This window comes from Neopsephotus bourkii, unplaced genomic scaffold, assembly GCF_033783945.1.
Source record: "Neopsephotus bourkii isolate Nb327-2 ecotype Australia unplaced genomic scaffold, CSIRO-AGI_Nbou_v1 NB_384, whole genome shotgun sequence".
In the NCBI taxonomy this organism is placed as follows: domain Eukaryota; kingdom Metazoa; phylum Chordata; class Aves; order Psittaciformes; family Psittacidae; genus Neopsephotus; species Neopsephotus bourkii.
In genome coordinates this window covers 2,260,968-2,287,874 of record NW_026900889.1, presented here as the reverse complement: position 1 = coordinate 2,287,874, position 26,907 = coordinate 2,260,968, and the positions used below count along the sequence as shown (strand labels likewise).

At 45.5% G+C, this 26,907-nt stretch overlaps 2 long non-coding RNA genes across 2 annotated transcripts; both read right to left on the bottom strand.

The window, feature by feature from the left end:
• Positions 1–780: 780 nt before the first annotated feature.
• LOC133210112 (uncharacterized) lies at positions 781–6,852 on the bottom strand. The gene is made up of 3 exons (XR_009724860.1): positions 5,867–6,852; positions 4,916–5,081; positions 781–885 (listed from the first exon to the last, which is right to left on the bottom strand). It is a non-coding gene; the product is annotated as an uncharacterized LOC133210112 (long non-coding RNA).
• Positions 6,853–6,863: 11 nt separating this feature from the next.
• Positions 6,864–24,693, bottom strand: LOC133210111 (uncharacterized). The gene is made up of 5 exons (XR_009724859.1): positions 24,105–24,693; positions 21,964–22,227; positions 19,052–19,206; positions 15,625–15,740; positions 6,864–7,553 (listed from the first exon to the last, which is right to left on the bottom strand). It is a non-coding gene; the product is annotated as an uncharacterized LOC133210111 (long non-coding RNA).
• Positions 24,694–26,907: the final 2,214 nt, after the last annotated feature.

The window sequence follows — 26,907 nt, the reverse complement described above, 5'->3', positions numbered from 1 at the left end:
ATTGGCCAAGGGAAGAAGGGAACAGTCTGCTGTGGATAAAGGCTGGTAGGAGAGGGCCTTTTGCTTATCAGGGCAAAAAAGCAGGGGTGCAGTGTACAGTATCAAAGAAACACAAGGGAAAGACAAGAACAGTGCGTGGAGAAGTGCAGGATGCTCTGGTGGCAGCTGTCACTTTGGTGGGGGGGCACTGCAGTGGTCCCCAGCCCATATGCAGAGCCATGGCAGGAACAGGCACATTCTGATTTATGCAGATGCTTCTTGCCAATTAAGAGGCAGCAAATGTGCAGATTTTACACTTGGATGTCAAATGTATTCAAGGGGATTCTCTTTTCATTAGGCATATGATGCACGTCCCTGAACCCTCTGCTGGAATATTTCAATGGCCTTTTAAGAGAGTAGTTCTCCTTCAGCATCAAGTAAATGGCAATGAACTGACAGGAATAAAGGAAATATAAATCAGTCCTGCCACGATGATGGTGCTTTTCTGCAGGCATCAGCTTTATACAGCCCCTTTGTGTTGGGAATCCTTTTCCATCCTCAGACCCTTGGGGTGATGGGGAGGAACTGGGTGGCAAGGGATAGGAAGGGGGATTAAGGGTGAGGTGTGACGCAAGGGGAGGTCAGATCCAGAGACAACAGAGGGAACAGTGTGAGCAGGGAGTGGGAGAGACACCAGGGAGGGAGATTCTGATGAGGTCAGCCTGGGAATCCTCATGCTGTAATGAACAGGCAGCTGGTTTCTATAGAAACACTGAGATGGGATTTAACACATTAAATGGACACGTTTTCATGTCAGTGTTTAATAAAAAACCCAATAGAGATACAGTGAGGGAATCCTTATCACACGTGCAGCCCATGGTTTCCCTCCAGTGTGTCAGCAGCATGCTGGAAAACAAGAAATAATAGAAAATGATTTAAAGACCTTCAGCAATTACTCACAACAATGCCCATGGTTTCCCTGGCTCTGCAATGTAGGCATCCTTAAACAGTCAGCACCCAAACCGCTCTGTGACACTACGAACAACTACCCCTCCGTAATTTCTAACACCCCCATTCCTGTTGGTGGGGATGTTGAGCCCCCTGAGAGGTCAGCCAGGCCCACGTAAGCACTAAAACAACTTAAAAGCAACGAAGAAGGGGATTTGTTTCCTTTTCCTTTAAAACCCAAGCGAGACAGCAGCTGCTCTGATGTAACTTGTCCTATCATCTTCCCCAAAGAAGTGCAAATTAGAGCTGGGAAGGTAAGAAAGGCAATCTTCTTGCCTTAGCAATAGGAGGCTGCTTCAGCAAAAGGAGAACAGCTGCCCTCTTTAAAGGTGTCAGCAAAGCCCTGGAGCAAAGCAGAGCTCAGCACAGCTCCCAGGGACAGGCAGTGGGCAAGGGACACCCACTAGGGTGTCCCCTCAGGGTCCCAGTTAGTTCTGGGCTAGCATGGAAAAGTTGCAGCCCCGAACTGCTGATCGCAAGACAGGGAGAGGAGATGGGATCAGCCATCATCATCCTCAAACCCTTACACACTCCTATCCAGCCCCTCAAAACCTGTGTGTGTGTTTGCCTTGCTCCATCTTGGTGGATAAATCCTCCTGATACAGAGCATGTCTTTGCTTCTCGGACTGTATTTGCTTTTGGGTATTCACAAACCCATACCACGATACCCTGCATCCTCATTGAGAGGTGGAGGAGGGAACTTCTTCCTCTGGCAGACATATGTGACATAAAGACCTCAAAGTTTCTCAGGACATTGCTGTTTTCTGCCTCGATCCAGCAAAGCTCTTCCCATCCCACACCCTCCAAGATGCAGCACCAGCAAATGGGACTTTCTTGCTCTGGGTTCTTCCCCGAGCTCACATCCTTTGGGTGGCACCAAGGTCCCCTCTGCAGGCACAAGCACACACAAGGGGCTGCAAAGGACCAAGTAGTCTGAACTTCAAAATGAGATCTGCTTTCCAGCCATGGGCAAAGCCACTTAGAGGGAACAAAAGCAGGGCGAAGTGGCTCTTTTGCAAGAATCATTTGCTAAATTACAGTATCTCTGGAATTGTCCAGGAAATCAAATCATGTCAGAAAACATTGCCAGACAGCAAATCCCATTCATGGGGATGAAGGTTACGAAAGTCAATCCAAGTGAACAACTTTGTTAGAGGTCTTGTCTCGGCAATGGAGCAAAGGAGGGGACCACCCTGGGCACAGCAGGAGCTGCTTCTGTCCCTCATCCCTGGCACATCCTAGGGTGTGCATGGGACTCCAGCTCAGCTCCTGGGAAAAATGAGGCTCAGGTTTGCTATGAGTGTGCTGGGTTCACCACCCCCTTCCTCTGATGGCAGGTAAACATGGGAGTGGGATAGCTTTTTGCAGGAGGCATTCCTTTACAGTACAGGTGACCATAAGAGCAAAACAAATCATCTTTTCTTTTCACCATAAAAGTGTTTTACACCACTCAATTAAAGCCTCTGAGATAAACCTGTTTATCTGAGTAATAAAAAATACATAATGGCTTGTGAGGCAATATTATTTCAGCTGCTTGCTCACTGTATGAAGAAATTCAGAGCAGTCTTTTGCTTCCCTTTACACTGGAGAGAAAAACATGGACTCAAGCACCAAGGGGCTGTGATGGGAATAGGTCATTTATTTGGGCTGCCACAAAGGCTCTGGGCAACCAGGGAAAGCCAAGCCAGATTTCTGTTCCTAAAGACCATGGGTAAGGCATTGCAAGGCCACACTTCCATTTCTTCCTCAAAGTATACCTGAAACAAAGAAAAAGGGAGGTGCATAAACACTTGTGTAATTATGAATTAAGCTCTATCCTTTAAAACACTATATGCTTAAGTGGTCCCAAGTGGAACGATGTATCTTTCTCCTGGTGTTAAGAGCAGCAATAAATCTACAATTACCTCATTACTCAGCCCTTCTAAAAAATGCATTAAGCCCTTCTAGCAAATCTGAGTTTTATAAAACAATTACTTGATTCTGAGCTTAGAACGAATCCAAGCCAAAGGAGATGTCGCTGGATGCTTTTCAGCCCCCACGTTTCATTTTGAAACTGATCCTCTATTCCTGGTGTCACCAGAAAGATATTCCTTTAGTTAAAAAGAGTGAGGCATGTCTAGGGTGAGTATGAGGAAAAGGACTTACAGGGAACTGGAGGTTCACATGAGAAAGGCTTGCTTGTGTTCAAGGAACGTGTGTGTGTACGTATATAAGCATATATATGCACACACACATACAAAACCCCCTAAAACTACTTTTACACATATCTTTAAAAACTCCCTTCTGTTAGATGTAACAGTATTTTCCCTTCTTGTGCAAGAACAAAGGGATAAAGAGCCCCCCAGGAAACAAACATCCCGTTATGTCATGCAAAGGCCTCATTAATAAAGGATGAGCGAAAGGGAGGGCAGGAGATGCAGGAAACAAGAGCAGAGCTCGGAGCCTAATTACACCATTCTCCAAAATTCCTCAGGAGGCATTGGCTAAGGTGGTAAATATTTTATAAGGGGAGCTCCCTTTCTCTTCATGCTTCTCCTTAGGCCCTCTCCTGAACAAATTACTTGCTTTGTAGAGGGAAACACTGCTAATTTTAGCTTTATTGGGCTTTGCATGCAAAGCAAAGGATGTTCCCTGGATGACTGGCAAAAACATTTTGGTTCCTATCTGATAGCAATGGTCTGTGTGATAACCTGGCAAATGTGACATCTTGGATATGGGGGAATCCCTCATTGTGTGGTCAGGGACAGGGCTGGGGATGCGGCACGAGCCATCCTCAGCAGCTGGGGACAGCACAGTCCTCTCTGCTTGCGTCCTCCAGTTCCCATTGCTCAACCACTATCTCTACTGTGCACATAAATCATCCCATCCCATGCACAGCCTTGGAAAAGAAGAGACAGTGGAAGTAGCTGCTGAGGAATTACAACTGTTTAGATAGCACCAAAGAAATATAGAGGAAGAGGGAAAGAAGAGGAAGAGGAAGAAATATTCCAGCCTCCCAAATTAAAGTCACTTTGAAATCCTTCTGCTCTTTTCCTGAAAGCATCTGCAGCTCTAATAGAACAGACCTGGAGCCAGCCAGGTTGCAAAGGCAGTGCCTGTGCATGGGAACATGAGGTGTGGAGCACGGCTGCATAGGCAGGTACACCGAGAAGCTCAGACAGCTTTCCCTGACCTGTCCACTGCTAATGAAAGGAGTGGCTTAAAGCAGCCAGCACAAACTGGCTATAAATTGGTGTTCTGGAATGCTCCCTGATGCCTCAGCATCCAGCAGCAGCTTCAAGGCCAAGGCCAGGCCGAGGGAGCACGTGTGGGCTCCAGCACAAGGCTGGAAAAAGCTTCTCCGTAAGTAGCTGCCAACAGGCTCGGAAGGGGTTGGACTCAGGCTCCCCACTGAGCCCCAGCTGCATCTGAACCACAAGGCTGGAGGAGACCGTGCAGGTCTCAGTTCCCTCACTGGAAGCTCAGACAAGCTTCTCCATCTAAGCAAGGAGCTGAACCAAGGGACCATATGAACCCTGCCCAGCAGCAGGAGTCTCTCTGCTTTGTTCCTCATTCCTTTGAGATTGGTCCATTCCTTTGAGAGCATGGCTCTTTGATATCTAGCAAAGAGGGTATCTTTCTCTAATAGCAGAAAGGAGAAAAACTCAGGGGTACCAGCATCCCCCACCCTATCTTGATCTGTCTGCCTTGTCAACAGGCTGACACTTGCAGACCAACACTATTTTGGGCATGATCCTCTCTATATTTTGTTCTGAATCCCAAGAGATGTAGGATGCTACACACCAAGCAACTGCCTGAGGCACTGGGGCAAAACACCCACCAGACCAATGGGACTAGTTGCTGCTTGGTAAGGAAACCTGCTTCAACCCCATCTGCATGGCTGAGAGTGTATTTCAGTTCAACAGACTGGGATTCGCCTTCTTATTACCTCTATCCTGCTTCATCCATTGCTTTTTAGGCTTCTCAGATGTTTCACCTTCATTTGTTATCTCTTGGATTTCAGCACTCAAAGTCCCAGCCCTGGGATCGCATGGAGCTGGCGGCATTCCTGTCGCATCCAATTCTTGTCCCTTTGCCATGGCAGGTGCTTCCCCCTTTAACAACATGGCACAAAGGAAACAACACAAAATCAGCAACTGCAAGAAGTACACAACATTTCCAGAGCATTCAGAGTATATTTTTCCTTTCCTCTTTGAAAAATACTAAGGAAAGAAGGAATTGGGACAACAGTTTGATCCGTGTGTGCCTTCCCTTGCCTTTTGTGCAGGTATTTTTGCAGCAGATCCGTCCTGAAGCCTGGCTCATCCAAACGACTCCCTGAGATGTAACATTTCCCTTGACTCAGAAAATCCTCACTGATCTTTTAACAGGATTTCCCATGGGTTGGCTATAATGTGGATTAAATAGGAAAAACCCATCCAGCTTTTCCTTTTCAGCTACAAGCACTTGCTCAGTCCAGTGTCCTTTTGCAATAGGGAGGAGAATTGGGAGCTGTGAGGTTGCAAAGCAGAGAAATGGTTTGATCTGCAAATGCACACTGAATCCCTGTGAACTCCTGTAAGTTTACAGCTTTCTGTGCTAGACTGAAGAGCTGCCACTGGAGGAGGAGGAGGCATTGTACCCGACTGCAAACTGATATTCCACTGATGTTCCACCTGCCTTTCCACTGATGTATATATGCACACATTATGAAGAGGAAGCGTTTTCATGCTGATAGCATCTCCTCTTTACTGTATGAATAATAACTGAGTACTTGTAAGGGATGAATTTTCTCTTCCATCCTCATTCCCATTGGGTCTCCATCCGAGCTGCTGTCCACCACTGCCTGGACTCCTGTCTGATGTACACCCCTCCAATAACACCACATGGGCACACTTACAGCTTCAAGAGCTTTCAGCAAGTGCCCTCTCTGCTAAGCCCAGGGCTAGCATGATGGGTCAGAACTGCGCGGTGGGGTGGGATTTTGGGGCTGGAGCAGCCACAATGCCCTGGATGCAGCAGGACCTGACGGACCCTTGGAGCCCGCACACTGAAGAAAGGCACAGACACACAACAAGAAACCATCCTACTGCAATACATGCTCTGGGGAACCCCCATCAAGCCCTTTCTGTGATAAAAGACATGCTCAGGGCAGGGAGGAGGGCAGCACGTGCTTTTCCCCTCCTTGGAGCCCTTGCAAACCCCGAGCTGTGGGACGCAGCAGTGTCCTGATGCAGAGACAGCCCTACCAAAAGCATCAGAGACAGCAGGACACTGGGATCAGTCCTCGGCTGTGAGCCTGACACAGGATGCTATAAACCCCTCCTGCTTCTGCCCCAAAGCCCACTCCAGAAACCTTTATTTCACTGGCTCTACCCCAAAGCACAGCATAACCAACTGTTGCTTTTACCCCCTGTGTGCATCAATAGCTAAAAATCACCCACCAGCAACAGCCAAACAGCTCCCCAGAGCACTAATCCCTGTGCTACAATTACACTTCAGGCCAGACGAATTCATCACTACAGCCTGGTTATGCTCATTAATCTCCCCAAAAGCTTTCCTTGTCTCTGCCCCTTCTCCCCCCTTCCCTCTGAAAGGGAGACAGAGAGGAGGGCTGGGACGTCGCCAGTCATGTTCATTCCCTTCCCTCTTCGAGACAACTAATGAGATCTGCGTAGGCGAATGTCTCCTGCACTGTGCTGGATCTACTCTCACATGGATTGAGGCATGTGATGGGAGCACCGTGGGGAGGGAATGTGGATGTCCGTGTGCTGGATGCGCTCACACTGAGCCGGGGGCTGTGTGCACACAGCGGACGATGCAGCGCTGCACTCTCCTCCCTTAAAGGTTAAACCAATCCATTATCCTCTTTATTAGGCTGTTGCATGCTGGGGAGGGGGGGTGTCTCTTCCCCTTCTTGAAGCTGTCAGAGGAATGAACTCGATAGGATTCAAGCTTTAAACCCTCATTCCCCCCTCTCCCGGCTCTCTACCAACATGCTGCCAATTCTCTATCCTCCCCTTCCACAAAAGCACCCAGAAAGGGGCAGCAGTAAAAAGCTTTTTTGAACGCTTGAACACTGGTGACACCAGCTTCCAGGCTGGGAGCAAGTTACACACTCACAGGAATCTGCATCCAATACTGATGTAAGCTACACATTGCTTCTTGCTGCTTTGCTCCCCCATAAAAGCCTTTTCTCAGTGTTAATCTGTCCCTCTCCCCCTTGGCAGGCTGGAGAGATGAGCTCTGCAGCACATGAAATGAGCTGGGGAGGTCTCAGACCTTCCCATCACAGACATGCAGCAGGAACCAGAACCCACCGAGAACCTCAGGGAGGAGGTTTGGCATTCTAGCAACACTGACTTTATCAGATCAGGGACAGGAGGAGATGGACAGCTTTAACCCACTGGAAAAGAGGGATACCTGATCCCACAGAAAAGAACAGGCTGAACACCTGGCTGCTCATTTCTAGACATATTTAAATCAATCCCAGGCTTAGATTTCTGGAGACAAGTGGAGAGTTGCTTAGGGCTGATTGGTGGTTTTCTGTCACCATGATTTTGTTTTGATTTTCAAGCTCTCAGCCTCTGCAGAACATAAAATCTCCATAAGAATATTTTCCATCAGTTTTTCATCAGAAAAATCAAAGCACAATTTCCACAGGATCAGGTTAACACTGAAACAAAACCGGTGTTTTTTTTCCCTTTAGCCCAACACTCATTTGCTGCTTGGAAACCTCATGGACATCTTCATTTGCCAGTCTCCATGACTGTCACTTCATGCATTCCTCCCAGCCTCTGGTATTTACCTGGGTATGAATTTGTCTGGATCAGTACCTATTTCCCCAAACTCTCTATTAAAAGCAAGAGTTAAAATTTTATACTTAATGACTTAAGAAACAGGACACCCAGCAAAAAAAAACCATTTATACAACCCCCCAGTGAATGCTTCGTCTAAAAATAAGCTCATTTCCTGCAGTTAAACCTCATACCTGCTGCCGGAAACCTGCATCACGCTGCCAGCAAGATATCAATCTCAAAACACAAACAGCACCTTTGGCTTTTGAAAGCTATTTGGAGATCAGGGGGTGGATCCTAATAGGTTACATAAACCATTCTGGACGGACCACAAATGAAAACATACGTGGCAAAGCCAGTGCAAATCAGAATTTGCATGGGTGGATTATCCGTCTGTGGTCAAACAGCAGGAATCCATTTACTTCCATGGAGCCCTGTTGATTCATAGTAGCTGATCCATGTTTTCCCTTAAGAAGCCTTTAATTTCAGTCAGTGTGTGAAAACAGCAGGTAGTTTTTAAGTCAAACATGTGGGGTTAAGGGCTCTACCCACCACCAAAAGCTTAGTGGAGGTGAGGCATTAGGTGGTGCTCCTCTTGGAGAGGGGTGCATTTCTCCTACAGAGATTGTCCTTTTCCATGTGCCTCTGGTGGGCTTCTCACAGGAACAAAATCACCTTCTAACAAAATTAGCTATAGCCTAGCTGGAAAATGTGAACGTGCCGTTTCTTTAGGAGGCACCGTACCAAGTTCCTTTACTCAGATCCCAGCACATACCCAAGTACAGCTGCTCTCTTCCCTCCCTTCAGTTCACTCTGTAATTATATCACATAAAAGCACTCAAGTTCACTTGCCAAGATTTGTTCACTTTATCCTCCAGGGTCTAATCTCAAACCCTATGTGAGTGTATTTAAGGCATCATGGTTTGACTGCTGGGGTATCGGGCTCTGCACAGCTCCTTGAGGGAGACAGGCAGTGCTGCTGTCCTTGGGCAGCTGGTGGGAAGGAGTCAAGAAAGATGTGCTCCAACCCCCTTCTCCTTCATAGATTTCCTCCACATACAAGGTGGCCACCAAAGCCACCTTGTACCCACTTTCACCTGCCTGGTGCCCATACAGTTCCTTAGAGGCACCGGGTGTCTTCAGGAGAGCACAGAGAGGTGCATCTGCAGCTCCTCCTGGCCTTTACCGCTGGCATGGCAAGGACAGAGTCTGCCACCACCACTTTCCATCTAGTTTTCATTCTGTTCAGGTCAAGGAGTTACTAATCACCAAGAAGTCCTGTTGATCCTTTTAGGACACCACTTCTGCTTTTGGTTTTCATCACTGCCCTGCCACTTTTCCAGGACTTCAGAAGGAGGTCGCCTCTCTCCCCTTTCCTCTTGGCAATGTCCAGTCTGATGCAGGTTTACTTTTCATCTCACCACCATCGTGGCTGCATCCAGCCATCAGTTTGGAAACCACTGACATTTGTGAGCCAGTTAAATCAATAGCTCAGGGTATGCAGGTCCACGGTGCTTTATTTACCCTTCTGTAGATCTTGCCAGGTCTTTCCCTCTTCCTTGCAAGAATTATCTTAGAGTTCTTCTCACTTACACACTGCTTCTGATGCCTTGATAACTTCCTCCCATCCCTCACACAGCTGAAGGTGGAAAGCTCTGTATTACTGAAACACAATGAGCAAAATATTCCCACTGTTGGACATAACAGCTTTGGATCACCGATTCTGCACAAACACAGCTCACAGATTCCTGGTCATAAATGTCCCAAGCTCCATTAGAAAACTAGATTGGTTTCCTTAATTCCATGTTAAGGCCATCTCAAGGTCTTGCTCTTTGCATGGTTATAAACATTTGTTTAATTCCTAGCCTAAATAACCAGGCCAGCTTTCTCCCACAACCTTGCTTTTTACAAAGGTCTTCTCCCTTCTTAGCACTTACTCCCAATGTCTTCTGTTACAAGCTATTGTGCCTCCTCAGAGCTCATTTCGGTGGGAAAGGTGTCTCTTTATCAAATCCCAGTGGACAGAAAGATCTGGCCCTGGCTGACCTTCCACTGCTCAGGCTGAAATTCCCCTTGAGAGCCATACCCCAGGACTGCACACAACCTCGGGTGAAGATCCTCCCACTCCCTCCTACAATGAAGCTACAGCAGAGATGAAACACTCGAGGAACACTTTTGCCTTGCTTTCATCTCAGCTGTCCTTTGCTTTGATATTGAATGGTGGTTTCTATCATCCTTTTCTGAGGAAGATGCAGCGTGCATTTAAACAGGATGTGGTGTGTGTGTCTGCGCACATAGCACCAAGATAGACAAATAAATGATGAAAGGAAAATAAAGAGGCCAGAGCAGTGTGTTCGAAGGATTCCCTTTGAGGCAGCTTCACCTCAGGACCTGGCAGTCAGTTCACTTTCTTCCTCAGTAGGGTTAATTACATGGCAAGTGGAATTCAAGGAGTGTGATGGCAAAGCTTTTAAGCTTTAGCATGATTTGTCCAGGTCAATACATCCCAGCTGAAAATCAGCATGTTATACAGCACATCCAATGCCTTCCAGCAAAACGCATGAGACAGCAATGGGCATGCTCTCCATGAGGAGTCTCACATCTTGGGCTCTCCCCAGGAGCATCACTCCATGCTGCAGCCCAGCAGAAGTATCCGGTCTGGTGCTCAGTCTCATTCGTTTTATCTAGCCAACATGAGTACTGTGACTGGAGCCAAGTTGTAGATGGAGTTTTCTCCTCTTTGACTACACTGTGTCATAGAATCACACAATACCAGATTGAAGGGATCTCAAGGATCATCTGGTCCAACCTTTCTAGGCAAAGCATGACACAGCACTCTGTCCAGCCAAATCTTAACAGTGTCCAGTGTTGGGGAATTCACCACTTCCCTGGGGAGATTATTCCAGTGGCTGATTGTTCTCACTGGGAAAAATTTTCCTCTTGTGTCCAGTTGGAATGTCCCCAGAACTAACTTGTGCCCATCACACTTCATGCGACTCCTTGTAAAAGTGGTCTCCATCTTCTTTGTAGCCACCCTTTAAATACTGGAACATGGTGATAAGGTCTCCCCTGAGCCTTTTCTTCCCCAGGCTGAACAAGCCCAGCCCTCTCAGGCTTCCCTCAACCAGCTTCCCAGTCCTTGATCATCTCTGTGGCCCTTCTCTGGCCTTTTCCAGTGCTGTTTCCCCAGCAGTCCAAATGCACTGGGCCGTAGCTCCTCTGGCCTGTCCCATGGGAATTTCCTGGGTGACGTACACAGGACAAGTGGTAGCTACAAAAGCACAAGGAGCTCACAGGTCATTGCTCAGGCAGCTGCTTCCCAGCCCCTTGCTAAGGATGACACTAGCTGTTACCCACAGTTTACTTTCACACGGAACTGGCCGTTTGTGAACCTCTCTTTGCCATGGCAGACTCTGATTTTTACTGCTATGTGAAGCATTAATTAACAGCAATTTTGCCTTCATTCGAGCTCAAAGAGAGCAGCTAGTAAAGCTTTCACACATTCAGATGCTGCTTTTGCAGCCTGGAAAGGTGCTTGCCTGCTCCCCTTTCTGAGCTGCAGCCTACTTGTGCTGACCTCGCTAACACCGGGGACTTTGGCAGTGCCTTTTCTCACGTTCCCCAACTGGAAGGGCTGTTGGTCTGTTTTCACATCTTACAGTATGTTTCTGTGCTCTTTTTATTTTTTTTCAGTTGGTTTCCCAAGGAAACAAGGCTTACGTGATTATCCTGTGTTTGTATGTGGGAGAGAAAAGAGAATTGGGCTCTCTTTAATAACTTTTAAACCTGTTGGGCAGTTGCACCCAAATTAGGCAGCAAGGTTAGAGATAGCATCTTCTGTTGATAGTATCTTCATGCAAACAGGCTGCACTGAAAGTAAAATCATGGCATTTGATGTCCCTGCTGAGAAAGACCCTCAACCAGTGACAGCCCAACCCCACTGTAGGCATCAGAGGACCCGCATAAAAAGACCCAGCTGCACAAGCATGACCAGTTACCTGTCTACATCGTGTAAATGAAAACAAAGTATGAAGTCTTTATACAGTGACCATATGCCTCAAATATACAGAGGGACAGGGACAGCGAGAGAGCAAGGCAAGGGGTGAGTGATGCAGTGTGCCAGCAGGGTCTGCCTCTTAAACTATCAACTGAAACCCCAGGTATGGAAACCCAAACTGAATCCCTGGAAGTTTCAGGCCTTTGACAAATACCAAAACTGCTTCAGACCCCACACTTAAAAAATTAGAGCATTCCTGAAGAATTCCTCTTTGTTATCCTCCCAGCACCACCTGAGTGGCTGTAGGAAGCATCCTCAGACAGCAATCTCACACTGCAATTGGATCTTTAACCAGCTTTCCAAGTATCTTTCGATCTTCCCTGTCTACCACGTGCTCCTTTTCACGTGGGCCCCAGCTTTGCTGCTTCTGGGGAAGCTGCTGGGACGTGAGGGCAGCAGACAGTGTGGTTTGGTTGCATGTGTGAGAGGAAACCAAGAAAGAGATCCACAGCGAGAGGCAAAAAGGGTTTTTTTCAGCTCCTCTTCAGCAGACAGCACACAGCACAAGGAGATTTCTTTCCTTGCTGATTTATTCTTGGGCTTTCAGGCTGTTTTACTTAGGTTAGATTCCAATATACACTGAGCTTGGATTAAACTCATTTCCTTTCCCTCTGTTTATGAGATGGCAAAGGATCAGCGTGCTACCGGCCGGTGCAGCGAGCAGCAGCTCTGCCGAGCACTTTGCTTGCCCGACACACCCCATTGAGTCCAACAAATTCTCTCCAAGGCTGTGCTAATGCTTTCTGCCTAAGAGGGGATTAGGATGGTCTGCCTTAGACTTCCCCACTCCTGCCCTGCTCTCTCCTTCCTGGGCCCTGACCTTTGCAATAAGGAATAAATCACTGCAAGGTTTATCCCCGCTGCATGTTTTGCAGCAGTGGTGGCTTCTCCTATTTAGTCATTATGGCCAAAAGGTTTATTTCCAATTATCCTCCTATAGCTCCTGTGCAAACCCAGCCTTTGGGTTTGTTGTGGCTTGACACAAGCTCTCTGAATGTCAGCTGCTAAACACACGAAGCTCTGAAACAGCCCTGGTGTTCATCCTTCAATGCAGGCAGGGAGAGCTGAAGATGCAGGCACAGGCAGAGTTCAGGCTCATGGATCTCAGTGTTGTCTGCCTGGTTCTCTGCCACTGATGTTCCCGCTCTCTCCCCCTGTTCCATGTTCCCACTTGGTAAAACTGGGATTCTGCTTGTGAAGTTTAACTTTTTTATTGTGTTAAGAGGGAGTACGAATCCCAAGTCTCTGCCTGTTGATCCTTTTGGCTCAGCAGTCAAGCTAGCAGCAGAGGCAGGGCTGGGAGTCCCACTGTGCATGCAGTCCCCATCCTCTGTCACATCATAGGATCTCTCAACTATGATTTCCATGCTTCTTCCCAGAATCAAAGAGCACAACAAGACCTTGCTAGGTATTTTCTGCATTTAAATCTTCCAATTACAATTCACTACTCTGCCGGCTGCTAAAGCTCAAGGCCGAGCAGCATTGCTGGTGTTATGATATATTGTAAATTTTTCCATCTCTGGTTAATCCATCAGCAGAGCGGTGAAAAGTAGCTGCTTGCCTCGGTTCAAAGAAGATTTGTGACTTCATTCCTGCCTTTCTTAGATCCAGGTATCAACCCCCTTTTCTCCCATAGTGACAAAGAGATGAACATCATGTAACCTCAGCGCAGTTAGTCTCAACCTCTGTTCAGCTTGGGAGACGGCTGCTTTGATTTTAGACTAAAGAAATCTGTGTGTCCAACAGCTTCTCCCACTTCCCCCCCTGCAAGTATGTGCGTGGTCTAATAAATGATGCTGCCTCTCCCTACAAACCTTGCTGTGTTTTATCCTCATACCTCAAACAATCCTGTTTCTGCTGTGCTGATGGTGCTCATTTTTTTTAGCTTGGATGGCAGGAGTTTGCATGGTTTGAATTTACCTGCCAGGTGCTTGTAGTGATGGATAGGTTTCCACAGAGGTAAAGGCTGAGCTAAGAGGAGGGAGAGGAAAGCCCTGTGCAGCCTTCCAAAGTGCACACATAAGGCTGAGCTGTCACTGCCATTAATCAGAAAGCTGTCAGCACTGAGAGCAACTGCTCCAGAGACCTACTTCCATTACAGAGGGGAGTAACAGCCCTGGGGAAGAGCCACAGATAGCAAAGGCCTCTGCAAGGGACTCTGTAATTACAAACAGCAGCTCCCTGGTTCTGGTGGAAGTGAAGGGCTTCTTTTTGTAGTGAGCAGAGATTATCAGAAAAGGAAAGTTGCACTGGATGGAGCTGATAAGGTCCCTGCACATGCACGGAGATTTAATCCTCAGTTGCCACTCATCCTATACTGTCCTAAGTGCCGAATTCCTACAGGGAAAACATGGAAAACTGGAACCCTAGTGCCCATCTATCTTGAAGTAATGGTAACAACTTCATGTAACCTGTACTCACAGATTGCTCAAGCCTCCCTGGGCTGCAGCAGGCGATGGTATAAGACAGCACTGCACAGGCACTTTATTATGTTGGTAACACATCAGGGTAATTCTCCTTCAAGCTATACTAACCTACCAGTCTGGCAGCAATAAAGTATTTATGCTTGCAAAATGCATAATTTACCCATATGGAGCATTTACAAACCACACTGATTTCCCATGAGTATATGCATATGTTCATCTAGGTCCCCATGCCCATATATTTAGCTGCATTAAAAAAGACAGCCTTTGATTGCATCTGATTTGTTGAGTGATGGAGCTCACTTGTGCCTATGGCCTCGTTGTCGTGGTTATTTACCACTCTCCCAATCTGAGTCATCTGCATTCATTAGTAATGATTACAGATTTCCCAACAGGTCATTGGAACAAGTATTGACAAGGCCCTGGGATGAGAAGCCATCCCTAAAGGGAGCACCCTTGCCTACTGCTGCCTCTCCATCAGTGATTATATCCAGAGATTTATCTGCATATGCTAACAAGGAGCTGCAGGTGTTTTGCCAAGGATTTCAGGGGAAGTAAAACTCAGACTCATGTGAGTTGTCACAATTTATTCCATAAATTGGATTGTGCTGAGTTTTTGCTCAACTGCCAAGGTATTTCACTGAAGGTAAGGCAGAAGTAAACAGATCTCATCTGATTTCATGGGAAATGTATTTCTCTTAGTGGGTTTTTGCACTGGAAGAAATGCTCATGTACAGGGAACGTAGTTGAAGCAATCAGGACACTCCCAGCACCTTTGTCATTGCCTGGAACATCTATAACCTGGTGAGCAGAAATGACTTTCCAGGTACCATGGAAAATGTATCAAAATACATTTTATATTGTCCAGAGAAATAATTAAGAATCAATCTGGCCTTGCATATGCTTTTTCTTAGTAAGTCATTGAGCCATTAACCTTGAGAAGGTCAATACATTGTCCTTATTGAATTCAACTAAAGCAACATTTAAAGTAACATTTAGAAGCAAGATCTGTTCACAGTTTCTTAATTAACTATTGGTTCCTAAACTATGACACCCAAATACCCCTTTTTGCTTCCCTATCCACCTGCCCAGCATCACCATCCTCCTCTCCCCTTCTTATAGACTGTTGGGAATTTGGGAATGAGGTAATATAAGTGAAGAAGTAGACAGACCCCCATCTAGAGAAAGCCTGAGTGATGCAGGTAATTTGGGGGTTTCTTTGAGGAGAGCTCAATGGGAAACAAGGCAAATGTAAAGGATGTCCCACTTCTCCAAGGATCAAGAACAAATGCCTTCCTCTCCTGTACCACGGACATGAGTTCCAGGATTTCTGGACCATATCTACTTCCAAATCACCCTTTCCTGCATGTAGTCAGCTCACCTCCCAGTATCCTCCTGTAGTTGGTGGGATGGCAGGCACTGAGCAATCCTCGGATGGCCCAGCTTAATTTTGTTACTGCCTGTTCTCAGGACCAATGCCTGTTTGCCTTCTGTTCCCTGAAAAGCAGAATCAAGAGTGGCTTTTCACTGCACTTCCCAGACTCAAATGTCATCTCAGAGGCATCCCAACCTCCCTCCTCTCCGTGGACACAGAGGAGCCAGTGGCTCACATGGGTTAGGCTGGTGTTCTGGAGATGTGACAGCAGCATGGTCCAAACTGCTGCAAAACTGGGTTGTTTTGTACATATAGGCAAAGAAAGTCTCATGGGCTGAGCCTGCAGTTGTGATACTCTTACAAAGTACAGCCATGGGGCAGGAGGGAGAACTGCTGATGGGTGCTTATGCCATGTCCTCTCACCCACAGAAGCTTTTGCCTCCACATCCACGAGGGATTTCTCCCATTTCAGACGGGAATGGCTGAGCCTGCAAACTGAGCAGCTCTCAATGCCAGAGGGGAAGAAACAGCTTTAGTGACCTGAGGTGCTTTCCAAACTACATCCCCTGGAAAAATATCCCCTTCCAGTCAAGACAAGTACCAAAACTAGATATTTGTCATGTCCTGAGAATGAAAAGAAATGTTAAATAAATAATTTGGGGCTCTAAAACCGCTGTGTGTAAGTGATATGAAAAATAGGGTTCATTTTGATTTAGATGTTTTTGTCATTTCTTCTTTCAAGCTCCAATGGACTCTTTCCTTTGTCCTACATATTTTCAACTTATTTTGAACTCTAAATCAAAACATCTTTTGTTTAAAAAACACAGACATGCTTGTTTCAACAGTTTCAAAGCTTCCCCCAGAAGGAAATGGTTTTGAACTGAGAAATTTGTCAAATCAGCTCCTATCAACAATTTTGGCTTTAATAAATTTAAGCCAAATAAATTTAAGAAACCGCAACAACTAACATTTCACAAAGGAAAAACAATGTGGCCAGTGACCAGTTCTTCATCTGGGGAACATGAATTACAAGGGGCACACCTTGTGTTTGAGTGACCTGGCCATGGGTTTTGCAAAACACAGTGAAAAGACTAGGAAGATGAATGCAGGGATCTGGATGAAGATTCTCTCTTGGTCAAGTTACGTATGCCTCAGTCTCCCCATCTGGGCAATGAGAGCAGGAACACTTAGGAGAGCTGGGTCCAGCTGTGGTGAGGATGTGAAAGAAGACAGAGGAGTTGGGAAGCTCCACAGTGAGGACACAGTGCTGGATGAACTCTGCAGAGGATGTAATTCACAGGACAGATCCAGACATCCATCAGCTGGCTGCTGGTTTGGCAGCTATGGCCAGAGGTGGAGAGGGTCTGGAATGGTTTCTTTTTCTCCTGAACTCCTGTTCTCTCTTTTTTATTCCAAACAGAAAGAAATCAGTTTGAAAGCCCTGAATTGTTGAGCAACAATAAGTGTTGGTCTGCATCTAGTCCCACTTTTTGCCCCATTTATATTTTGTCCATTTTGTGGAAAGCAAATACATATTCTAAGGCTGTGCCTTCTAACGCCTGGCTTGCCTCATGGTGCATAGAGCAGCACAGGGGATAGCTCTGGGTCAGGGAAGGGCAACCCCTGCTCAATCTTGCCCTTCAGCCTTCACCAAGGACTGAAGGAAAGCATCTTTTACAACACTCTGCCCTGGGCTTTGCATTGTAAATACTCTGTGGAAGTGATTCCATCCCTGACAAAGAAATGAAAAAATTCTTTAGGAAAACCAAACACGTGTTTGCTGTCACAGAGGAAAACTGCAACCTAAGACAAGATGTCATTGCTTTGTTATCAGGGCACATAGGTAAAGTGAACAGCAGCTGATACAGGGTTTGTCCTTGAAAGACCCCTCAGGAAAAACTGGGGAGAGGAAGGGACTGATCTGCTCTGCTTGTCCCCTGGGCATAGGTCAAGAAATAATGAATCCTGTGCATGGAAAAATTAGGCAGAAATTAGGACTGACTCCTGTCAAGGGGGCCGATGAGGTGTGACAGGATCTGCCTGGAGCACTGTGGGATCTGTCTCTGAGGCTCTTTGTATCAGGCTGCTCCCATCCGTAGGGATGGTGCTTCCTGCCCCAGGACTGTTCAGTTCATCTAAGGACTTCAGGAGGGAGCACAAGGCACTTTCAGCCAGTATCAGGCAGTGGGTGATTAAGGGCAGGGAGAACTCCTGGATGGTAAGATATGCACTGCAGACATTCCAATGCTTTGTCATTGTGCTGCTTTAACCCTTCCACAGCCTATTCCTCATCCACAACCCCCTAATGCCTGCAGTGCCTCTCTCTTGCATCTTTTCTGTGTCTTCCACAACTGGTTGTCCTGGGGAAAATCCAGCAGCCAACAGAGATCAAGAAATTCACATTTTATTGCTTCCTATTGAAAAAAAGAGTTTCTTAAGGAAGGAAAAAAATCAAATTACAACATGACTAACTTCAGAAAAAACATTGTCATGGAAACAGTCAATGCCAGACAGGACCTAAAACCTAGTGTGGGGATGGAGGTGGGACCCACTGTATAACTGGTTCATATTTCGCAGAGGAGAGAAATGGGAGGCATAAAAAAAGCAGGAACTTATAAGGTAGAGGCTCCTCATTACCAGAGGGGATCCGGTTTATAAGGAACCAGAGAGCAGTTACCACTGACGGTGAGAAATAATTACTGTAAAACTACAAAATAATGCTAAGATGAAGAGGAAAACATGATGCAGCCTTGACACAAGTCTAAATATATGTTGCCTTTCATAGAAATACACGGGTGACCTCTGCAACTGCAAATGGAGTGACAAACAGCAAACAGCTCAAGAACAGAGGAAACGTAACACTGAGGTGTCATTAAACCTGAAGTAAATAGTTGATGAAGCAACTCAAGCAACTGCTTTCGCATCAAGAATGCCACAGCCCTGACCTTGGCAAGAAATCAAGTGGACCTACTCAGAATAATCTCCCTGCTTCATATCCAGCATAATTTGGAAGTTATGAAGTAGTCATGTCCTCTGGTGCCCTTGCTGAGCTTCCATTTATTAAGCAGAGTATTCAGTATCAGTCTTTTCTTTCCATGCCACAGCTTCTTGTTAAAATTCAGAGGTGGACTGGGAGAAAAAGGCTGTGTGTAAAAACCTGGCTGAAAGATCATGACCTCCAGAATAAACATCCATCAATTGAGGAGTCCTACAGACTGTGCTCAGAGATGGAAAAGTGCTGTGATAAGGCTGTAAGAGTGCTACAAAACAAGAAGTGGCACATGTAAGAATTCAGTTATTAAGAGAAACACTTTCCAAATGCCTCCCTGGAAGGAATGACTTATAAGGTCTTTGGCAGATGTAAGAAATAGAGAAGGAATTGGGCAGAGAAGGAGCTGGGTGTGACCCAGATGAGCAGCCACAGGACACAAACCTTGGTGTTAGGATGGAAGCCTGCCCCAGGCAAAGTGTGGCTGTGCAGACCCCTCTGCTGATGCAAGGACCACAGCATCCTACTCTTGACTCCATGCTAGACCCAGTCTTAGAGCTGCCTCTGCATTCGATTCTTGACCTTGGATGATTTCCAGACTGCATAGAAGACATACATTCACGTATCAGGCAACTGAGGTCTCCCAAAGTGACTGCAAAGCTTGTTTCATTAGCACATTATCAATGGCTTTCTACTTTTCCACTGCTCCACTAATGAACAGGGCTATCAGTATTTCAATAATGTGAATTAACAGCATCAGAAATTAAATGATTCAATCCACAAGTGGTTTTGCAGGTTCATGGTATTCTTGCTCATTTAAGTAAAGCCATTCCTCCTGAACATATCTGGGCAATGGCATCCCTACTTTAGCAGAATAATTACTGTAATTGTCCCAAATTGTTAACTCAGTGGGTGACAAAGTGAAGCACAGCTCAGTCAAAAATGAGATACATGAACCAAGCAGCCCTGGAAAACAATAGAGTCCTCTGAATAAATGTCATGGAAAGCTTTACATTTCATCCTGCTCTTAGTAGCTTAGCATGGCTTTAACTTAACAGCTTGGCATACAGTTAGTAAGCCACCTGCCTGAAGATGACTGGGCACAGTCAGTCATCCTGTCTGCAAGGCTGAGATTTGAGCTGGAGCTACCTTTCCTTATGTGCTTCCCCTGTATCTACATCTGTGCTTGTTTAAGTACAGGAGCTGCTACAAATGTCACTCAGGCTTTGCCTTGATCGCTGTACTCATCAGTAATGTCTTGCTAAGACTGATAACCTTCCTTCCCCTGCTCTGTGTGTGCCTGCACTCTACAATACCAGACACCAGAGCAGCCGTCACTACCTGGATTTCTCATTTGGTCAAACCATCACTTGCACTTTCCCATTTGGTAAAGTCATTCTGCAAAATTAAATGGGATGGAATCTGGAAAGAAAATCTCCGTATCTAAAAGCCTTTTCTTTAGGGAAGGTCAACTCTGAGTCTAAGCAGACGGAGCCCTTTTCCAGCTAACACTTCTGGGTAGCAAACAGATAAGGGTAACAGCTCTTAACTGATTTTACACCTCCTGGTGCATGTACCTAAGGATTTCCTGCAAACTCCTTCCTCAGGCAGTGCCTGCGGAAGGCTGAAATTTGTCAAGGTGATGTGCCAATATTAAATGTTATTTTATTTCCCACCTGAAGTCAGACATTTCCATTCTGATGGAATTTTTCTCGTTTTCTGATTGCTTTTTTAGATATTGCCTCTCCCCATTTCAGTTTTCTTCTCTCTTCACTGTCTCCAGAGGACAAGGGGGATGGTGACTAAACCCAAATGAATACATTCTTTTTTAACTTACAATCTACTAAAGGAAGGAATATCTTTGTAATTCAGATCCCCCCAACCTCTTTTACCTGTAAATTGTTACGAGCTTTGGTAACTTCACTGTGACGGGGATCTGCAGAACACATTTGACATTTGATGCAATCACACACAGATGACTGAGGATTCCCTATTTTTTTCCTTTATGATGGCTCTGAAGCTGCTGCCCTTTAGTTGTGATCATCTGAGACACAAACCTGAATTCCCAGTGAGTCTGGAAAACCTCCTGCAGAGTGTTAGAGGTGGTGGCTGGTTGGAAAAGGGCTAGGGGAAAGAGCTAGCTCTAAGGCAGGGGAAATTCCTCGTCATTTTGTCTTCTCTCCCTGGAGTTGGGCTGGAAATAAAGCAGTGCTCTTCCTCCAAAAGCAATGTGCTTTTAAGAAGCCAGCCTCATCTGAGCTAATCCAGCACCCACACACATGACAGGAAAGGCCAAATTTTCATTACCAGGGTAAGACTGTTATATCCCAGCCAGGCACTAATGACACCAGGTTTAGGGTTTAGGGCTTGTTTCAGGCGTCACCATGCTTCCCCTAAGATTCCTACAGACACTCTCTCCGATAATTGCACGGACTATGTTTTACAGTAATGATGAAATATTGCTTTTGAGAGTGGTGCTTTCAAAAATAACAGCAATTGTGTTCAAAAGAGCAATTCTGAGGCTGGCTGTGCAGGTAAATTACCCGAAATACCTGTAAAGACAGTCAGATAAAATGACTGGAACAACACCAGGGCTAGTATGATGCTCTGGGGGCAGCTAAAACACTTCTTCCCATAAATCCTTTAAGTCCAAGTGAATAACTTCCTCAGGGAGCTGACAGCCCTCCCCACAAAGCCCTTTCCTTTAAATTTCTTAATGTGCAAAAGTGAATACTTGATTTCCTCTGACAACAGCAAGACAGATGTTTTGCTAAAGGATGGGAATGAGTCAGGTTCTTCTCTGCCTTCTTTGCAATCTGTCCTTGGCTACTTATTACAGCAGTACCAAACCCTGCAAGCACACACTCAGAGGTCAGCCAGAGGCTGGGGATACAACACCACTGACTAAATGCTATCTGGGCAACTCCACTCAGTTAGACCCAGGCACATTAGTTTATAAAAAGGAGTCAACACAGCTTATCCAAAAGAGAAGGATGAACTCTATTTAAACAGCTGAAAGCTTGTCTGATTTCTATTGCCTGATGCTTCATTTTTACTGGCTCTAAGCCTTCAGAGAAGCCCAGCCACCAGAAAATGAAATAATGCTTCATTCAGGAAAGTCATTCAGACTGGAACATTTGCTTCCAGTCCTGCAAAACTGCTACTGCATGACCGAGGAGTATGGACAGCCTGTTTTTCAAGAGAAGAAATAAAACACTGCAAATGTCAAAAGGGAAAGGCTAGGCACAGTATAACTGTTCCCTGTACCATGACTGGGTGCATGGTGAACCTTCTGTAGGAAGAGTCAAAGGAGTTAAATGACTTTAGACTTAGTTTGGGAATTAGAAAGTTTTTACCCATTAGAGGAGTGGATTTTTGGAGAGTCTCTTCACAGCAGTAATGAGGGCAGGCTGTCAGATGCCTTTATGGACAGGTTTATGTGACATGCCTGCTTGCATTAGCTGGGCTTGGTCACCACAACCCAGGAGGACTCCTTTGGTCTCATTGCTTACATGCCTTGCACTGGTGGGAGGGAGCCCAAGGAGACTGTCTACTCACAGTCCTCAGTCATGATCTGCTTGGGGAGTAGAGTCTCATTCCTGCATCTTTCATATTCACTTCTGAGAGCAGAAAATACGGTAAATCTTAAATATTATTACAATAAGGATAGGGAAACAAAGGCAGGGAGGCAGGAAACCTTGTCAGATACATTTATTCCCTGTGCACTCTGCCTCTTGCTCTCTGGTTTTGAGCCTACATGAACAGACACTCAAGACAGGGAGAGGAAATGGAGTCACTGCTGTGCTCATGCTCAACTCCTTTATTTCTGACTTCATTTCTATACAGGAGCAGGAGGAATTTGTGCTCTCTGCACTTTTCTGGGCTCTAAATACACCATACACTTCATTCAAGCTGCAACAACCCTCAAATACTGGCGTGCCCCCATATCAGTGCTAGTTATTCTGGGAGAGAGTCCATTTTGCTTTGGACTTTGCTTTTGTTTCTCTTGGAGCTGCATGACATTGCACAGCTTTTCTAAGGATAAGATCACAGACTATGCACTGTGAAGATTAAGGGGACTTGTTCATGGGGATACTGTGGTTTTGTTAATGGACAAAAAAGGAGATTTTTGTGAGCTCAACTTACATGCAAAATGAATGTACATTACTGTGTTCTAATTGCAAATAGCTTGGCTGGGGCTTTAAAAGCCTTTCGTTCCAAGTCCAGTGTTTGTCAAATGTCTTTTAATACTAACCATGGTTATAAAGTGCACATTATTATTGTTAATACTTCCAGGAGCCTTTTCAGCAATCACCCTGCTCCTGCCCAATCCAGCGCAAACATTCTCCCTACCATGGAGGACTGGAAACAACATGAATTAAAAGGGATTCAGATAAGAGGAAAATAACTAGCTTCATAAAGACTGTGAAGCTTGAAAGAACTCTCAAAAGGCTGAAGACCGAGAACTGCCTAATCTGAATGCAGACTCCCCCTTCACCCTCCATCCCGCAGTGCTGAGCTTGCAGAACTTTACCCTTACACTTCTTTTTTCCCTATTTATTGTGCTTTGTTATGCATTTTAGGTTTAGTTTTCATAGGAGAAATGAATTTGCTTCATTTCACTCACTGCATTTCATGCACCAGAACTGTAGGGGAGGGTTTGGCTTTTCAGTGCTGCCAGGGAAGATCTGTCTTGTCTTATTCTACCCAATGGTGGGCAGAAGACCCTGGATGAACATCTTGCAGCCACCCCACTGCCAGCACATTTGTGAAGTGCAGGGCTGCTGTCAGCCTTGGTCCACAAGCTCCCCATGTAACTTGGATAGTGGGATCACAACATCCAGAGGTCAAGACAGAGACCTGGATGAAATTCAGATGTCTCAGTCTATGAAGGATTAGGCCCTAGGGTAATGAATCCCGCTGACTTCCAGTGAGACTTCAGTGAACTCTGAAGCATTGACATCACTTTTGAAAGTAGTCCCAAATTGCTGCAGGACTTTATAGTTTGAGTGACTTGACCATGGCCATGAAGAAAAGCCTGTAGTACTGCTAGGCATTACCTCAGGTCCTCTAAATCTCTGTGTAGTCCTTTAGATCCTAAAGAGCTCGGTTAATGCCATGCTCCATGCAGGCCTACAGCTCTTTTTCTTAAGGTTAAGGCTTAGCCCACTAACTTCTCTTTAGGAAGCATTATAAGGTAACCAAACAGTAACGTGGAAAAAGATTAAAAGCTCTCATTGTTGTTATGTGGTTTAATTAGTTGTGAAACAGTTGAATAAGAAATCTCATTTTGGCCTGTGACAGACAAAGAACATTGATTACCAAGCAGGTGATCAATGTGCTTTAGAAAGCATTATATGGCAACCAAACAGTAACATGTGGAAAAAGATTAAAACCCCTCATTGTTGTTATGTGATTTAATTAGTTGTGAATCAGTTGAATAGAAATCTCATTTTCGCCTGTGATAGACAAAGAACATTGATTAACAAATATTTACCTGGAGATAGTTGTGTGGGCTCAATGGGAGCAGTAGAGAAACAGATGGAGGCAAAGGATGAGCTAGAAGCCAGTCAGTGCATTACAAGCACAGCAGATAACATCCACAGCCCTGTTCGGTCATGTAACTCCACCACAGAACAATTAGAAATGGAGCTGAAATTAAATATAAGCCAAACATAATGTCATTCAGCAAGTGTGATACAATGTAGTGTAATAGCCTGATATTGTATATTAACCCTGGGAATTAGTAACTAAATGGCTTGTGCTGACAACAAACAAGTGTATGGTCTGGAGGGTTGAGAGAATACACGTTCTTGCTATGCAGAGTCATAATGTGATCCTTTTGCAAGACACTCTGGAGATAAACAGTCCAGGAGAAATGTCACTTTTATCTACATACATTAAGTGCCATTTCCATAAATTACATGCTGTGAAAGATCAATATATGATCTTGTTCATGGCTCATATGTCTTCTGTCACCCCAGAAGTGAAGGGGGGGTGATTTGGGTGCCAGCGCATGCACGGGCTCATCTGGCCAGGCTGATGTCAGCCCTCAGCTCTGCCCCTGCCAAGACTGGCCAGGCTCCAACCTCACCTCTTCCTCTGGGCATTTAACATGCTCTTCTAACCCAATTAGAAAGTCTAAATTCGTGCTTACACTACACTCAGAGGCTGTGCCTGCAATCACTGCAGCTGACACTGTCAGCCACGACCTCTTTCCTCAGCTGTACAAGGGTACCAAGGGCAGATGGAATTCTTACGCTGTTTGGTGTTAAGTTAGGGAAAAAACCCCAATGTCTGGGAAATGTGAGATGCTGCAAGAAACTGTGGTAAGATTATGAATGACACAAACTGTTTGCATGCAGTGATCACAAGAAACTCTACTTCAGTGTTTTTCAGGCTGAGAACTCCTCCTAATTGGAAATAGCCTCTCCCAGGCTTGTCCAGACCCTAATGAGAACTGATGAATCCAACAGGAGCAGGGGGAAATCTCCAAGCCAGCAAGTCCAATCCTCTCCCTTCACATATTCAAACATACCAACCTCTACCTTAAAACAAGGTACACGTTTCCTTCTAGTCCTTAAAACTGAGAGCCCCATTTGTCTGAATAGTTCTTGGCCTCCAGAGAGATGAATAAAGCAGTAACCTGCATGTCAGCAATTTCTGGGCTGTCTACCACTGTGCCTCTCTGCTGTAGCAGCCGTTGTGGAGAGTATGTTAAGCTGTGCCAGAACCAACCCACCTTTCAGATGTGCAGAGATTTCTTCCTTTTTTTGCAAGCCCTAAATCCTCTCCTGACAACCCGGACTCCCTTGGCAAAGTGTTTTAGCATAAGGTCCCCCTCTTGACTCTTGATCTAGCAACACAACTCTTGTTTTACCCCGAACCTTTCTTCCTCCAACCCCCTTAAAAATCCACCAACAAAAAAAGCCAGATGGCACAGAAATGTCAGTGCTAGTTTAATGGCAAATGTGAGAAGTAAAACAGAAGAGGGTAAAGCAAAGAAATCTGTAAGCAGTCCCTCTCCATCCAAAGCAACCCAAGGAAGCAGGTTCTCCAGAGACGTAGTTCTTCTGGAATTGAGCATATGGCAAATAGATTTTCTATTTTAAATTCACAAGTGAACGTTGGAATTTTCAAGCCAAAATCAATACACATTTTTCCTTCTTTCCACCCAGCAGCAGTTTGGGTCTTCTACTGTGTTTCTGAAAGGGCCAGAAGTGAAAAGTGTGGCCTCACTGAAATCAATAGCAAAAATCCTCAAGTTTAACAGAAGCAGGGTTTCAGTTTGACCCTGGCAGACTTACACACAGAGAGCAGCTGCTCAGTTTTGGTGTACTGGAAGCAACAAAATCTATATAAAATGCTGGTGGCATTACAACCACATTCCACAACCCTACACCCTTCACTGGCAAGCACAAGTGACAGGTCACTCTAATTTTAGAGTAAGTTTACTGAATGGACATTCTTGGGATTCAAGAGCAAACTCTTACACACGTCTATCAAACATGCCCCTCTTGCTCCTCCCAAGTTGGATACAACCTGGGATTCCAGCACTTTGTTCCACAGGGAACAATAGCATGTTAATGTGTCACTTCTCATGTACAACCTCCCTACTAACATCCCTCTCTGTCCAGTTATAAGTGTGATCCTCTTTTGTACCAGGTTCCTGTCCTCAGTATTTATCAACACCTTCCTTTCCACACCATAGACAAGTTCAGAGCAGTCCAACTGCTGACTTATCCAATAAACCAGCGAAGTGTGGGGCTCTTCCTCCATCCCAAGAGCCCAGCAGCAAGTCCTCCATACTCCTTTTGCACCAGGCTTTTCCTTTCCATCAGCCTTTTTCCAAGCCAGCTTCCACTGTGAGAATTCTGGGACTGAGCTGCTGGTTCTCCCACCCTAGCAGAGGTTGTGTTTCAGCCTTGGAGAAGGCATCATCCTCTCTGCTGGCTCGAATCTGACAAATTCCCTATTAAAATCCTTATTGATGTATCTGCCCTCAGGACTAGACCACAAGTTATAACACAGTCTGGGCTCCTTTGGGAAGGAAAGCACTTTTTAAATGTAGGATGGTGTTATTAACAATAAGGATTGCCCTGCTGGAGACACCTACCTTCTGTATAGTGTGACATCCTTACGTGTCTCTGCTTGTATCTGCAAAGAATATAATTTTGTTAGTAAATTAGAATAACTCCATGTGTCCTAAGTATTCATTATTTCTTATAGCTTGTTAAAAACAACTTAGATGCTTAAAAATGCACTGAGTAAAACCAGAGCCAGGCTTCCCCTTGGCTCTG